Below are 18612 nucleotides of genomic sequence, written 5' to 3'. Positions count from 1 at the left end.
AACGATGCACGAGTTGTAGTCAATTTCTTAAAACGTCTTTTTGTAAGGTTTGGAACACCGAAAGCTTTAATAAGTAATCGGGGCACTCATTTTTGTAATAATCAACTTGAGAAAGTTCTCAAAAGATATGGAGTAACTCATAAAATCTCAACTGCTTATCATCCACAAACAAGTGGACAAGTTGAAAATACCAACCGAGCTTTAAAATGTATTCTAGAGAAAACTGTAGGATCAAATCCGAAGGAATGGTCCATGAAATTGGAGGATGCACTCTGGGCTTTTAGAACAGCCTACAAAACTCCAATTGGAACCACACCTTTTAGACTCATTTATGGAAAAGCATGTCACCTTCCAGTAGATATTGAGCATAAAGCATTTTGGGCTTTGAAGACATGTAATCTTGATTTACATGAAGCCAGACGTCTACGGTTAAGTCAATTAAACGAATTAGAAGAATTAAGACATGAAGCATACGAAAATTCGTTAATCTATAAGGAAAGAATGAAGAAATGGCATGATAAAAGAATCAGAAGTTTTAAAAGAATTTAAAGAAGGAGACATAGTTCTTCTTTTCAATTCACGATTCAAGCTATTTCCTGAAAAATTGAAATCAAGATGGTCTGGACCATTCATAGTCAAAAGAGTTTTTCCATACGGAACAGTGGAGTTAATAAATTCAAATGGGATTGAATTTAAGGTTAATGGTCACAGAGTTAAACAATACATAGATAATCCAATGGAAGTTGAAGATGAAGTTAATCATAATTTCGACACCACAGCTAACTAAGTGTGGGAAGATTCAAATTTTTTTAGTGTAATATGTATTTCTGTTAGAGTTAGATATTTTGTTTTCGTGTAGTTCTCGAGAATGGAATCCGAATGGTCTTTCCCTAGCAGACCCTAAAGAACTAGTCTTCTTCCTCCATTATGAATTTTTATTTTTTTTAGGTTTTACGAGATGAAGAATTCCTTTGATCTGAACCATGGTCTACTACTACACGCTATGATTACCAAACGTAATAATGACACACTTCCGAGTGAAGTGGTATCATTTATAAGAGGTAAAATGGACGAAGTAAGGAAAGAACTCAGAAAAGATCATCATAAGATACATTTTGGTAAAGGCAAATCAAAGTCCGCAACAAAAAGAAGAGCACGACACCTTGAAAGATGTCATAAATGCGGAAAATGGTCACATGAAGGTAAATGTTCAAACAATCAAACATATTCAAATATCGAATTTGTTACTCTATGCAGAGAAGGGCCGTTCATATGTTTAGAAGAAAATATATTAAAGAATCGAGGTTACGATTATGTAGCTATGGAAAACCAAATCACACGACTCTCCTATGAGTCGACTAAAGCAGGTCTCTGAGAATTCTTTCTCACAGGTAAGTATGTACAGTTTTTTTTATTTATTTATTGCTTTTAACCTTTTGATAATAAACACTGAATCGTTCGCTATAAAGTATTAAATTGGTATTCAATAAAATTAGGTATGCGAAACCGAAATTATTGATATCATACAAAAATTTATTACATCACTGCGAAATTTACCGTTTACTCTTAAGGTATAAATATCTTTAATTAATCAACCCAAAATATTTTAAAAATTCGTCAAGAGTAAAACTAGGTTATGGAACCGAAATTACTTTACCGAAAAGAGGGGCGTATATTTTTGATAATATTTGATTGATTAAAGTGGGATAAAAGACCAAAAAGATTTTTAATTTTAATTTTTACCTTGTTTTTAAAATTAATATATAAATATTAAATTATTAATGTAAATTTTTAAAACCAATATATTTAAGTTTTAAAAGTATTTTTAAAAAATTAATATTTTTAATATAAGTTTGTAAATTTAATATATATAAATATTAATGATATTAATTTGAATTTTTAATTTTATGCATTTTAAATTTAAGTTTGGTGTGAATTTAAAAACAAAAATTTACTTTATTTCATTAAGTTAAAAATTTGATATCTAAAAATTCGTCGTGAGTTGAAAACTAGGTCGTTGAACCGAAATTGATTTACCCAAGGGAGGGACGAGAAATTTTATTATCATTATTTTTAATCTTATTGAATTAAAGTATGCCAAAAACATTAAAAAATCAAAAAATCTTTGCTTTTAAAACGACGCTTAAAAAGTAACAAATTTTAAAACTTTGTTGAGAGACGGACTAGGACAACGATCTGAAACGCCCTCATTCTTAAAAGAAACAAATTTTAAAAATTTATTAATTTATGTTTTATTAAGTAAAGGTTTTAATTAAAAAAAAAGGACCTCATGCGATCGCATGGGATTTACCCTGTAAAGCCATGCGATCGCATGGATACTAAAAACTGGGCAGAAACAAAATGCTCAGCGAGCTACTCTCTGTCTCATAACACAACACACACACACACACACATACACGATCATACACACACATAAACATTTAAAATCTTCATTTTTTCACCAAATTCATCCAAATTTCTTGCTATAATCCGCTTTAATCATGTCTTTCTTCAGAAGTTTTTCAAGGAAGGTAAAAATTTCACCCCTAAACTCTTTAAATTTTCAGTTTTAGTATTCTTGAGCTAAATTTTACCTAATTTAATTTTGTTAATTTCTAGTGTAATTAGAGTTAAATTGTTAGTATATTATGCATGTATAACCTAGATTGATGCTATTTAACATGATTTGAAGCCAAAAATTTCAAAATTTTTAGAAATCTAGGGTTTGTGTTCTTGAGCAATTTGGGGCTTTTTGATATAAACAGGTTATGGCCGATTTTTATCATGAATTATTGCTAAATTAAGTAGTGTAACATGTTTAGGTAGCTAAATGATCCAAACTTTGATCCTAAACATGATTTTTGAGAATTAAAGTAGACTTTTTAGGTCTAAAATTCATGAACTTGATTAAATTGATGTAAATGCCATTTGAAACTTGTTTAATTTCTAGTAATGATTATTTTGACATGTTATTTGAGTAGAATGCTTATGAATTTTGTAAACATTTTCATATATGCTTATTTGAAAAAGTGTAGAATTGATAAAAATGTGAAAATGAGCATGAGTTTAATATAGATTAAACATGTTATTGTAATTGTTTTAATTTGTTATTTTGCTAACACTAATGCATATTTGGATGCACAAATTTTGTGTTTAATGTGTTTTGCAGAGAAATACCGATACTGATGGTGCATCATCATCATCTAGGCGACCTGCTTACTATCCTCCACCCCAGCCCGATATGCGACCACCATTTACTCTCTACGACCCTAACCAGGCCTATCAGTACACCTATAACCAACCGTGGAACCCGACCGATGACATGAACTGGAACCCCTATCCAGATTGATACAGTTCCCGTTGGTGATTTCTATGATTTTTATCTTTTTATTATTTTTATTTACTTATGTTTAAAACATATAATATTGTGATACTTTTAATGTAATGTTTAATATTTTTATTATGTTGTACTAATATTTCATATTTGATTTGAAAGTGGGATGTTAAGTCCCATTTCAAATTACCATGCATGTTATTATTTGTATGTATGTATATTGTCAATTGTACACAACAGGGTAAAACAATGAATTTTCAAAGACTGACATTAAGTTCAGCAAAAGCTACTAATTTTGACGACAAAACGAAAAACAAATGTGGTGTAACAACAAGACGAAATGAACAAATGATGTGCACCATTTATCATTCAGCAAACAAATGCCAATATGTTTGGAAACTTTGGTAAAATTTAATCATTTTTCTACGCTAATCACCCTCAATAATTTAAATTGTACTGATTTCTTGCAAATGAGGGCATTGCAAGATCTTAAGTGTGGGAAGAGGTTAAATTCTTTCGGATTTTTAAAATTTTTAACACTTGGTTACCATTAAAAATAATAGTAACGCAGTAGTTGTATTAGAATCTAGTGCTCTCTGATAATAAAGAACAACCCTAGTCTTATATACTAACTACCCAAATCTAGTAAAAATTTTCAAAATTTTCAATTAAATGAACTCAAAATCACGTTTATACAAATTTATGAACGATAAAACTAGGTGTTAACACCGAAATTATTGTTACTTTAGAAAGGATATAAATTGAGAAACAACCCAAAATATTAGAATTCATTTAAAATGGAATAGAGGAAAATAAAAAGGCAAAGAAAGGAAAATAAAAGCCAAGTGTGGGAAAAATTTACCAAGTTATTTAGAACATATATCACATATTTTTGTATAAATAATTGAAGATACTTTTGTTTTGAACGATATTTATCAGTTTTACCCAGTTTATTGTAATATAAAAGGAAGTAAAGTCTTCCGAGGAAAAAAAATATATACACGCGCTTCTTTGATTTAGGTCAGAAAGTTGTCGTCCAGACCAGTTGTAGAGTCTACGAAAAACCTTGAAAAGTTTTCTCGAAAATCAGCTGGAAATCCACGGACCTCAACATCAAACAGGGTCGCCAAGTGGTCAGACTTATCCTAACCATGAGAGGATCTGTCTCGTACAATGGGGGGGGGGGCACCGTGCAAATTAGCTTATAAGACTAATGAATCAGATCCCCAGAAAGGATAATCTCCTTAAAGATCAAAAATCAGCTTTTAAGACTGATATTACTCAATCCTTGAGATTGACTTTTAAAGATTGAGAATTCAAACTCATGGAATTCGATGATATCTAAACTCGAGCTTGAACGCGAAAATATTTTGATCAAATTACAAACCGATTTGTTTTCTGAAAACCCATTTTCAATGCGTTCATTACCATTGATGTGTGCGAGGTGTACTAGGAAATAGTTATATTTTTACTACGAAAAACTATTAAATACGATACAATTTTACACAAGTGATTTATTTATTTATAGAGTGGATATACCTAAACCTTGCTACAACACTTATAGGCAGTGTACTTAATCATACAGTAGTGTAGTTTTTAGTAAGTCCGGTTCGTTCCACAGGGATCTTTAGCCAAGCTTAACGCTATATTTTTAACTTATAATTGTAAAAATACAAAAATATATATAAGTAGTATTATTATTATAAAAGGGGGTTTTTACCGTTTAATGACCGGTTTGTCAATTTTTAAAACTTTAGTCGCAGTTAAAACCTAATGTAAAATATTAAAAATAAATATAACTTAATTTTAAGCGTAAAGTAAATAATGATAATGAAATTGCGATAAATAAAAATGCGATAAATAAAAATGACGATAATTAAAGAGTACGATAATTAAAAGTGCAATTAAATACAATGACAGTAAATAAAAGTGCGATAATTAAAAGTGCAATTAAATATGAAATAAAGAAATTATGCTTATTTAAACTTCCGTAATCATGATGTTCGACGTGTTGTTTTTAGTTTATTCCCATGGGTTAATTGTCCTTTGTCCTGGATTATTCGATATATCCATACGGATTTGTCCATAATAGTCCATCAGTCATAATCATAAAGTACGAAAGTCTTCGTCAAATTATTCTTAATCCCGAAGTTAATTATTCCAACTAATTGGGGATTCGAATTGTAACAAGGTCTTAATACTTTGTTTAATGAATACACCAGGTTATCGACTGCGTGTAAACCAAGGTTTTACTACTTTGTTAACAATTACACCAATTACCCTTGAATGTAATCCACCCATGTTTTAACAAGTCTATTAACTATTAATCCAGTTCCGTGTCCGGTAAAATGAACAATTATTGGTATTTATAGATATCCCGCCCACCGTACCCAGTCAATCGTATGTGGTTATATATAAATACGTCAAATTATAAGTCTATATATTAAATCAACGAGGTATCATTTAGTTAATATAAAACCCATTAATAGCCCATAGTCTAATTTTCACAAGTGTCGTTCTTTTATTCAAACCCCAATTATGGTACAAAGCCCAATTACCCAATTTTAATATTTAGCCCAACATCACGATTACTTCGGCATTAAATAAGCATAATAATAACTTAGCTACGAGACATTAAATTAAAAAGGTTGAACATAACTTACAATGATTAAAAATAGCGTAGCGTTACACGGACAGAATTTCGACTTACACCCTTACAATATTCGCTAACATACCCTTATTATTAGAATTTAAAATTAAAATTAAAATTAAAATTATAATATAAATATAAATATATATACGTTGATAGATAGGAAGAGAAAAAGATGTTGTAAAGTTCGATCAAAACCGCGAAATTTATAGGCATGTGGCCACAAAAAGTGGCCCATGCGATCGCATGGAGAATAAGCCTACAGGCCATGCGATCGCATGGAGGTAGGTACCAGCTCACATATTTTTATTTTCAAGCTTGTCGACGTTTTAATAAATAAATATAATATATAAATAATTTTAAGAATTATTTAAATATTATATTATATTTATGTGCATAGTTGACTTGTAATTTTTAGTCCGTTGCGTCGAGCGTTGAGAGTTGACTCTGGTCCCGGTTCTGGATTTTCGAACGTCCTTGCGTACAATTTAATATCTTGTATTTTGCATTTTACGACTTGTACTCTTGTAATTTTGAGATGTTTCTCATCAATAATTTGAACCACTTTGATTGTACTTTGTACTTTTGAGCTTTTTGGTCGTTTGCGTCTTCAATTCGTCGAATATGTCTTTTGTCTTCACCTTTTATTATTTAAAAGAATATCACTTGTAAATAGAACAATTGCAACTAAAAGTTTGTCTTTCTTGAGGGATAATGCTATGAAATATATGTTCATTTTTAGCATTATCAAATATTCCCACACTTGAGCGTTGCTTGTCCTCAAGCAATATAGTCTTGAAATAAAAATACTAGAATCACTTCTTTATTCTTCACACTTTGTACATCAGTGATTTCTATACGGCGGTATGAACAATGGTAGTAACGATGTGGTTTACATTCCCACATGACTATAAAAATTTAGATCCTTAAGGAAATTGGATCTTTATGAAAATATTTGATCTTTTGAAAATACGATCTAGCTTTTACCCTAGATAAGTTTTATGGAATAACCCTTCACCGGTGTTTGCAAATTATTTTTGTGGGTTTTGTGGGTTTCAGATTTTAAAATTTTAGCTCAAAACTTAAGGTTTTGTGTCACCCACTTGCTAACCTTGTATTAGGAAAGCAACACGTCCAGTATACTTGCTCCGTATATTACCTTTCAATAAACTACCGTCCGGTTGTAAAGGAAAGCGTTGAACAAGCAACTGTTAAGGCAATGTCCCCTGACATGCTTTTAATTATGGTCTATAACGTGTCGGATGCAATTATTATCCTTTGTAGGAGCAATAGTAAAGCTCACCCTATAATTTTTCGGTCTGGCACAAGGTCCTGTCTTCGACCATGCTATGCAACCACCGTTCTTATGGTTGACACCCAATTTGGTTCAGGTGACCTAATGAATTCCAGGTGAATTCCTAGGGTTTTTCGTTCAATGGTAATGAACGCATTAAAAATGGGTTTTTCTGAAAACAAATCGGTTTGTAATTTTGATCAAAATATTTTCTCGTTCAAGCTCGAGTTTAGATATCATCGAATTCCATGAGTTTGTAATTCTCAATCTTTAAAGTCAATCTCTAGGATTGAGTAATATCAGGCTTAAAAGCTGATTTTTGATCTTTTAAGGAGATTATCCTTTCTGGGGATCTGATTCATTAGTCTTATCAAGATAATTTGCACGGCGTCCTCCCCATTTTACGAGACAGATCCTCTCATGGTTAGGATAAGTCTGACCACTTGGCGACCCTGTTTGATGCTGAGGTCCGTGGATTTCCAGCAGATTTTTGAGAAAACTTTTCAAGGTTTTTCGTAGACTCTACAAGTGGTCTGGACGACAACTTCCTGACCTAAATCAAGAAGCGCGTTTCTTTTTCGGAAGACTTTACTTCCTTTTAATGATGGAATTGATTCATCGTGTAGATCCATCTTTCTTTCAAATATCTTACAATTTACCGGGTAAAACGATTAATTTTGTCCAAAACAAAAGTATCTTCAATTATTTGTACAAAAATATGTGATATATGTTTTTAAATAACTTGATAAATTTTTCCCACACTTGGCTTTTATTTTCCTTTTTATTGTCCTCTATTCCATTTTAAATGAATTCTAACATTTTGGTTTGTTTCTCAATTTATGTCCTTTCTGAGGTAACAATAATTTCGGTATTAACACCTAGTTTTATCGTTCATAAATATGTATAAACATGATTTTGAATTCATTTGTTTGAAAAATTTTACTAGAATTGGGTAGTCAGTATATAAGACTAGGGCTGTTCTTTATTATTAGAGAGCACTAGATTCTAATACAACTACTGCGTTACTAGTATTTTTAATGGTAACCAAGTGTATAAGTCAAAATTTTTTTGAAAATCCGAAAGAATTTAACCCCTTCCCACACTTAAGATCTTGCAATGCCCTCATTTGCAAGAAATCAGTAACAATTTAAATTATTGAGGGTGATTAGCTTAGAAAAATGAATAAATTTTACCGAAGTTTCCAAACATATTGGCGTTTGTTTGCTGAATGATAAATGGTGCACATCATTTGTTCATTCCGTCATGTTGTTACATCACATTTGTTTTTCGTTTTGTCGTCAAAATTAGTAACTTTTGCTGAACTTAATGCCAGTCTTTGAAAATTGCTGTTTAACCTGTTGTGTACAATTGACAATATACATACATACAAATATAAACATGCATGGTAATTTGAAATGGGACTTAAAATCCCATTTTCAAATCAAATATGAAATATTTGTACCAAATAATAAAAATATTAAACAATATATTAATGTATTACAATATCATATGTTTAAACATAAATAAATAAAAATAATAAAAAATAAAAATCATAGAAATCACCAACTGGAACTATATCAATCTGGATAGGGGTTCCAGTTCATATTGTCGTCCGGGTTCCATGGTTGGTGATAGGTGTACTGGTAGGCCTGGTTAGGGTCGTAGAGAGTATATGGTGGTCTCATCTCGGGCTGGTGTGGAGGATAGTAAGCGGGTCGGGTTGGGACTTAGTGATCCTGAGGTGACAGCGGCTCATAATCTGACGCTGATGATAGTCCCATCTATCATGCTATCGTTGCCTGGAATGCTCGTAATCATTCCGGGCTTGCCACTGCTCCATCCGACTAAATCTCTCCCCGTTTGTCATATCTACCTCATCTACACGCTGGTAGACGTCAGTCATAGCCTCCCTAATGACTTCCCTAATGTCATCCGCTTCCTCCATTTCCTCATTTGAAACTCTCTCTACCTGAGGATGACTACCTTCATAGGGTACTGGCTGGTTGCGTCTACTCTTTAATACCTTAGCACCCTGATAGACCTTCAATCCTAAAGGCTCAACCTGTTCCCTACATTCTAAAAGTGGACCCCTTGGTCCCTATCTACACCCAAATACTCTCCAATGAGAGTAACAAAAATACCTCCTCCTATAATCCCCCCTTCCTGTATTCCTTCCACCATTTTTGATAAATAAAAACCAACACAGTAGGGGATATTAACAAAGCTTCTTGGGTCCCGAATACACTTTAGGTAAAATAAATCATGTAAGGTCATTTTCTCTTTATTGTGACCTCTATGTGTAATCGAGTTAGCCAGAAATCTATGAATTATATGAAGTTCGGCTTTATTAATATGTAAGTAGGAGTGTTTTCCTCCCAGCGTAAAAACATTATAGTTTGACATACGCCTCCAGACGGCGTTCGCGTCAAAATTCCTATCTACCCTTTCACCACGATAAATCAAATTCATACAATCGGGTAGTAGTAATTCACCAAGAGTATATATCTGTAAAGCCCTGGCCATGTCCAGCATGGACATCCTGTACATCCTATGGCCAAGTATAAATCTAAGAAAACTTCTATCATCTAATCTATCTACATCTACATTTAATGCTATAGTACTCATCAGCTCAATACACCATTCCTTATATACAGGTCTACGAATGGTGAATAGACGTTCCCAATCGATAAAAGAAGAACTGCCATACCTTTGGATCAGATGCTCCCTAACTGAGTTAGCTAGTTGGACCCTTTTCAAAGGATCCCAATCAATTACCCTTGGCACTTCTACATTTTTCGGTAGCAGTTTGAATTTGTTACTTTGATATGCCGGGTAATCCCTCCAGCTTCTATCGAATCTCAGATTAGGATGCAACGTGTGTTCAGGAATCGTTGGGTATTCTACTGGTGGATGTATCGGAAATACTATGAAGGCATCAACAAATTGTAGCAGATCATAATAAGGTACGTGTTGATTAGGTTGATGTTGATGTTCCTGTTGTGGTTCTTGTTCGGGTTCTTGCTCGGGTTGCGGCTCATATTCTGGTTCAGGTTCCGGTTGTGGTTGTCTAGATGATGATGATGCACCTCCGGTTTCAGTATATTTCTGCAAAACACATTAAACACCAAATTTGTGCATCCAAATATGCATTAGTGTTAGCAAAATAACAATTTAAAACAATTACAATGACATGTTCAATCAAAATTAAACTTATACACATTTTCACAATTTTTACAATTCTACACTTTTTCAAATAAGCATATATGAAAATGTATAAAAAGTTCATAAGCATTCAACTCAAATAACATGTTAAAACATCCATTACTAACAATTAAACAAGTCTCAAATGGCAATTATATCCAATTAATCAAGTTCATGAATTTTAGATTTAAAAAGTCCACTTTAATTTTCAAAAATCATGTTTAGGATCAAAGTTTGGATCATTTAGCTACCTAAACATGTTACACTACTTAATTTAACAATAATTCATGACAAAAATCGGCCATAACCTGTTTATATCTAAAAGCCCCAAATTGCTCAAGAACACAAACCCTAGATTTCTAAAATTTTTGAAGTTTTTGGCTTGAAATCATGTTAAATAGCATCAATCTAGGTTATACATGCATAATATACTAACAATTTAACTCTAATTACACTAGAAATTAACAAAATTAAATTAGGTAAAATATTGGTAGTTATCACAAAAACTAGAAAATTTAAGAGTTTAGGGGTGTAATTTTTACCTTTTTGTTGAAGAATCCGAACCTAGGCATGATTAGAGCAAAAAATTTGACGAATTACGGTGAAAATTTGCGAATTTTAGAGATGATTTGGGAGTATTTTCGGGTGTTTGTGTGTGTGGTGGTGTGAAGAACACAGCTCGCTGAGCTTTTTGTTCCTGGCCTGAAATCCAGCCCCATGCGATCGCATGGTCCTGAAGGCCAAATCCCATGCGATCGCATGGGGTCCGGGTACAGTGCTTTTTGCCCCCCCTTTTTTTATTATAAAAACCTTATACTAATAAAACATATAATTAATAAAAAAAATTAAAATTTTGTTTATTTTTAGGAGGAGGGCGTTTCGGATCGTTGTCCTAGTCCGTCCCTCAACAAAATTTTAAAATTTTGTCATTTTTAAACGCGGTTGTTTTAAAAGCAAAGATTTTTGGGTTTTTTAATGTTTTTGGCTTACTTTAATTCAATAAGATTAAAAATAATGATATTAAAAGTTCTCGTTCCTCCCTTGGGTAGAGCAATTTCGGTTCAACGACCTAGTTTTCAACTCACGACGAATTTTAAAAATCACATTTTTAACTTAACGAAATAAAGTAAATTTTTGTTTTTAAATTCACACCAAATTTAAATTTAAAATGCATAAAATTAAAATTTCATATTATTAAAATTAAAATTTCACACCAAATTTATATTATAATTTTGTTTTTATACATGCAAACTTATATTAAAAACATAAATTTTTCAAATATTTACAAACTTAAATATATTGATTTTAAAAATTTACAATATTATTTTAATATTACTTTTAAAAACAAAGTAAAATTAAAAATTAAAAATCTTTTTGCTCTTTTATCCCACTTTAATCAATCAAATATTATCAAAAATATACGCCCCTCTTTTCGGTAAAGTAATTTCGGCTATATTACCTAGTTTTACTCCTGACGAATTTCTGAAATATTTTGGGTTGATTGATTAAAGATATTTATACCTTAAGAATAAACGGTAAATTTCGCAGTGATGTAATAAATTTTTGTATGATATCAATAATTTCGGTCGCAAAACCTAGTTTTATTGAGTATCAATTTAATACTTTATAGCGAATAATTTAGCGTTTATTATCAAAAGGCTAAAAGCAATAAAATAAAAAAAAAAAAAAAAAAAAAAACTGTACATACTTACCTGTGAGATAGAATTCTCAGTGACCTGCTTTAGCCCACTCATAGGATAGTCGGACTAATTGGTTTTCCATAGCTACATAGGCATAACCTCGAGCATTCAACGATTTTTCTTCGAAACATATGAACGGTCCTTCTCTGCATAAAGTAACGAACTCGATATTGGAATATGTCTGATTCGTCTAGCATTTTCCTTCGTGTGACCATTTTCCACATTTGTGACATCTTTCAAGGTGTCGTGCTCTTCTTTTCGCTGCGGATTTTGATTTTCCTTTACCAAAAAGTAACATATTATGTTCGTTCCTGAGTTCTTTTCTTACTCCGTCCAATTTGGCTCTTATTACTGATACCAGGTCACTCGGGAGTGTGTTATTATTACGTTTAGTGATCAAAGCGTGTAGCATTAGACCATGGTTCAGATCAAAGGAATTCTTCATCTCGTAAAACCTAAAAAAATAAAAATTCAGAATGGGGGGAGAAGACTAGTTCTTTAGGGTCTGCTAGGGAAAGACCATTCGGATTCCATTCTCGAGAACTACACGAAAACAGAATATCTAACTCTAACAGAAATACATATTACCCTAAAAAGATTCGAACCTCCCCATACTTAGTTAGATGTGGTGTTGAAATTGTGATTAACTTCGTTGTCAACTTCCATCGGACTATCTACATAATGTTTAACTCTGTGACCATTAACTTTAAATTCAATCCCATCTGAATTTATTAACTCTATTGTTCCGTATGGGAAAACTCTTTTTACTATAAATGGTCCAGACCATCTTGATTTCAATTTTCCAGGAAATAGCTTGAATCGTGAATTGAAAAGAAGAACTCTATCTCCTTCTTTAAATTCTTTTGAACTTCTGATTCTTTTATCATGCCATTTCTTCGTTCTTTCCTTATAGATTAACGAATTTTCATATGCTTCATGTCTTAATTCTTCTAATTCGTTTAATTAACTTAACCGTAGACGTCCAGCTTCATGTAAATCAAGATTACATGTATTCAAAGCCCAAAATGCTTTATGTTCAATTTCTACTGGAAGATGACATGCTTTTCCGTAAACGAGTTTAAAAGGTGTGCTTCCAATTGAAGTTTTGTAGGCTGTTCTAAAAGCCCAGAGTGCATCCTCCAATTTCATGGACCATTCCTTCAGATTTGATCCTACGGTTTTCTTTAGAATACGTTTTAATGCTCGGTTGGTATTTTCAACTTGTCCACTTGTCTGTGGATGATAAGCAGTGGAGATTTTATGAGTTACTCCATATCTTTTGAGAACTTTCTCAAGTTGATTATTACAAAAATGAGTACCCCGATCACTTATTAAAGCTTTCGGTGTTCCAAACCTTGCAAAAAGACGTTTTAAAAAGTTGACTACAACTCGTGCATCATTATTCGGGAGAGCTTGTGCTTCCGCCCATTTAGATACATAATCAATGGCAACGAGAATGTAGAGATTATTATGAGATTTTGGAAATGGACCCATAAAGTCAATACCCCAAACGTCAAAGACTTCACATACTTAAATGACATTTTGTGGCATTTCATCATGTTGACTTATCTTTCTGGCCCTTTGACAAGCATCACAGGATTTGCAAAGAAGGTGTGCGTCTTTGAAAATTGTAGGCCAATATAATCCAGCATCGTAAACTTTTCTTGCTGTGAGTTGAGGCTCATAATGCCCTCCTGTTGGTCCTGTGTGACAATGGTTTAATATTTGACTAGCTTCATCTCTGAATACACATCGACGTATTATTCTATCGGGATAACTTTTAAATAAATGTGGATCTTCCCAGAAATAGTGTTTTATATCACTAAAGAAATTCTTTCGTTTGTGGTACGACAATCCTTTTTCAAGGAATCCACATACTAAGTAGTTTGCATAGTCTGCAAACCATAGAATTTTATTATAATCTATCTTCAATAGATATTCATCAGGAAAGTTGTCTTGTATGGCCGATTCATTTAGAACTTCTAATTCGGGATTTTCAAGACGAGAAAGATGATCAGCTGCGAGATTTTCTGCTCCCTTTTTATCTCGGATTTCAATATCGAACTCTTGTAAGAGTAAGATCCAACGGATTAATCGTGGTTTGGCATCTTGTTTCGAAAATAGGTATCTAAGAGCAGAATGATCGATATAGACCACCATTTTAGCTAGAACGAGATATGAACGAAATTTGTCAAAAGCAAAGACAATAGCAAGGAGTTCTTTTTCAGTAGTTGTGTAATTTGTTTGTGCTCCTTGTAACGTCTTACTAGCATAATAAATAGGTTGAAATCGTTTTTCAATCATTTGTCCTAAAACGGCTCCCATTGCAAAATCACTTGCATCGCACATTAGTTCAAACGGTAGATTCCAATTTGGAGTTATCATGATCGGCGCATTAGTAAGTTTTTCTTTAAGAATATTAAAAGATTTGATGCATTCATCTGAAAAGAGAATGGAGCATCCTTTTCTAGGAGTTTATTCATAGGAGTGCCAATTTTAGAAAAATCTTTTATGAAACGTCGGTAAAAACCGGCATGCCCTAGAAAACTCCTAACTCCTCTAACATTGGTGGGATGTGGAAGTTTAGCAATTACATCTACTTTAGCTCTATCCACTTCAATTCCTTCTTTTGAAATTTTATGACCAAGAACGATGCCTTCTTTAACCATGAAATGACATTTCTCCCAATTAAGAACTAGATTTGATTGTTCGCATCTAATAAGCATTCGTTCAAGATTAACTAGACATGATTCAAATGTATCACCGAAGACTGAAAAGTCATCCATGAAAACTTCCATGCATTCTTCTATCATGTCGTGAAAAATCGCCGTCATGCACCTTTGAAAGGTTGCAGGGGCATTGCAAAGTCCAAATGGCATGCGTTTGTAAGCAAAAGTACCATAAGGGTACGTGAATGTGGTTTTCTCTTGATCTTCGGGTGCTATTGGAATTTGAAAATATTCGGAAAAACCAGAAAGAAAACAATAGTAACTATTTCCGGCTAATCTTTCCAACATTTGATCAATGAAAGGTAAGGGAAAGTGATCTTTTCTGGTGGCGTCATTTAATTTTCTATAATCAATACAAACACGCCATCCTGTTACCGTCCTAGTAGGAATAAGCTCATTTTTCTTATTTGTGATGACAGTCATGCCACCCTTCTTAGGTACACATTGAACTGGGCTTACCCATGGACTATCAGAGATTGAATAAATTAAACCTGCATCTAGCAGTTTAATAATTTCTTTCTTAACAATATCTTGCATGTTAGGATTTAGTCTTCGTTGGCGTTACACATATGTTTTATGACCTTCTTCCATAAGGATTTTATGTGTGCAATACAAAGGACTTATTACTTTAATATCATGAATTTTCCATGCAATAGCTGGTTTATGAGCTTTTAGCACAGAAATGAGTTGAGATTTTTCATTTTCAGTAAGAGAAGACGATATTATTACAGGTAATTCAGATTCACCATGTAAATAAGCATATTCCAAATGGTTTGAAAGTGGCTTTAACTCTAATGTCGGTGGTTCTTCTATCGATGATTTGTATCGATATCTGTCTTTCTCTTTTAGCATTTGAATTTCTTCTGTTGTTGGTTCATATCCATTAGCCATAAGTGTAGCTAATATTTCAGCTTCATCAATTTGTTCAGTTCCTTCTCCTAAAGAACATTTTCCTGTTCCTTGTAATTCTGGAAATTCTTCTAACAATTCTGCATGTGAATCTATAGTTTGAATATAATAACATGTATCATCTGCAGATTGCGGTTGTTGCATGGCTCTATCAACTGAAAAGGTAACACTCTCGTCCTCTATACTTAGGGTCAGTTTCTTACCAAACACATCTATTATTGCTTTAGCCGTGTTTAAGAATGGTCTTCCTAATATGAGAGGAACTCGAGAATCTTCTTCCATGTCCAGAATAACAAAATCTACTGGAAATACTAAAGTACCAACTTTAACTAGCATGTTCTCCATTATCCCTCTAGGATATTTTACTGATCGATCTGCCAGTTGTATGCTTATTCGTGTTGGTTTCAATTCTCCAAGGTCTAGTTTAGCGTATAGTGAATACGGCATTAGATTTATACTAGCACCTAAGTCTGCCAATGCTTCTATTAAACTAAGACTACCCAGAAAACATGGAATTGTGAAACTTCCTGAATCTGATAGTTTTTCTGGTATCTTATTCAACAGTACTGCAGAACAATTAGCATTCATAGTAACAGCCGAGAGTTCTTCCATTTTCTTTCTATTTGTGATCAGATCTTTCAAGAATTTAGCATGCCTAGGCATTCCTAAAATCACATCAATGAAAGGAAGATTGACATTTATCTGTTTAAACATATCCAAGAATTTGGATTGCTCGGCTTCAAGTCTCTCTTTTCTCATTTTACTCGGGTAAGGAAGCGGTGGTTGGTATGGTTTAACATAAGGTTTAGCCTTAATTGTGTTATCTTCATTAACCTTTTCAACTAACCTTTTCAACTACCGGTTCTGTTTTCTTATCTTGCTCAGGTTGTGGTTCTTGTGGAGTAGGAATAGCTTCATCAGAAATTACAGGTATTTCAGGTGGTTTAAGTGTAATACCACTTCTTGTGGTAATGACTTTAGCTGTTTCATTCCGGGGGTTAGCATTTGTATCACTAGGAAGCCTTCCCGGTTTTCTTTCACCTATTAACATTGCTAGGTTGCTTAATTCTTGTTCCAAATTTTGAATAGAAGCTTGTTGATTTCTAAATGCTTGAGCATTTTGTTCATTGGTTTATTTCTGAGATGTGAAAAACTGAGTTTGAGATTCAACTAGCTTCGACATCATGTCTTCTAAATTTGACTTTTTATCATCCGTTTGTGGTGGTTTGTTTTGAAAAATAGGTATTTGATGATTGTAAGTATTATTAGATACTTGTTGGTTGTTAGGACCTTGTTGGTTGTTGTATGGAACATTTCGGTTATAGTTCTGATTTTGATTGTAGAATGGTCTTGGCGGTTGATAATTATTCTGATAATTATTTCCAGACCTTTGGTTTATGTATGAAACATTCTCTCTTTGTTCCATTGTTAGTTCAATACTGAGACAATCTTTTGTTAAATGTGGTCCTTCACACTGCTCACAACTAATTCGTATTGAGTGGATATCTTTAGTCATCTTTTCCATTCGTCTCTCGACAGCATCTATCTTTGCAGAAATGGAATCTAAGTCATGGCTAGAATCGGCTCTAGCTGCTTTAGATGATCTAACGATATCTTTTTCTTGATGCCACTCATGTGAGTGGGAAGCAGTGCTATCAATAATTTTGTAAGCGTCAGTTGCTGTATTCTTCATAATGGAACCACCAACTGCTATATCGATATCTTTTCGTGTAGTGATGTCGCATCCTTGGTAGAATATTTGTACTATTTGACAAGTGTCTAAACCATGTTGCGGACATCCTCTTAATAACTTTCCAAATCTTGTCCACGCCTCATACAGAGTTTCGTTTGGCTTTTGTGTGAACGTAACAATTTCTCCTTGAAGTCTTATGGCTTTAGATGCCGGAAAGAATTGTTTAAGAAATTTTTCAACTAAAACGTCCCATGTATCAATCGCCCCTTCAGGTAACGATTCTAACCAATCTTTGGCTTCTCCCTTTAAAGTCCAGGGAAATAACATGAGATATATCTGTTCATCCTCAACTTATCTTATTTTAAATAGAGTACAGATCCTATTAAAGGTTCGAAGATGTTCGTTTGGATCTTCCTTCGGTGCACCACTAAATTGGCATTGATTAGTTACCATGTGTAGGATTTGTCCTTTGATTTCATAATCTGGCGCATTAATGTCTGGTTGAGTAATTGCGTGACCTTGGCCAGTGCGTTTAGCTCTCATTCGGTCTTCCATACTTAGAGGTTCCAGATTCTCCATGATTGAATTTGTTGAATCTGAATCACTATAGGATTCTGATTTAATAGTAGGTTCCTCAACAATCTCTGTTTGAATGATTGGTGGTTCCGGAGGAAAGATTAATGGTTCAGGATCTCTGAATTGTCCCTGAATATCCTCCGGATTCTCAATTGTGAGGTCGGGTTCAAAAAATGGATTATCGAAAATTTGAATTGGAGTACTTGGTCGACTAGATGACGATTCTAAAGAAAAATCAATGGCAACAATATTAGCTAGATGTCTTGATCGAGTTACAGGTGGTGAACGTACAAAAGGTGGTGAACGTTTTGCTCGGTGTATTCACTAAATATCCTATTAGTTATAAAAGATAAAAATTATATAAGCTATAAAATTAATAGATTTTTCTGCTTTTGCCCACGTTTCGAATAGCTAATAGATGCAGCAAGGAGCCAGAACCCTTTAAATCGGAAGCTCACAACTCAGCCACTAACAAATCCAACTATTACTACGAAACAGAAAATTTGGATGTCTATCAATTCAACCA

Source organism: Rutidosis leptorrhynchoides, chromosome 9 (genome assembly GCF_046630445.1).
Source record: "Rutidosis leptorrhynchoides isolate AG116_Rl617_1_P2 chromosome 9, CSIRO_AGI_Rlap_v1, whole genome shotgun sequence".
NCBI classification, from domain to species: Eukaryota; Viridiplantae; Streptophyta; class Magnoliopsida; order Asterales; family Asteraceae; genus Rutidosis; species Rutidosis leptorrhynchoides.
Note: the sequence above shows the minus strand (reverse complement) of the source record.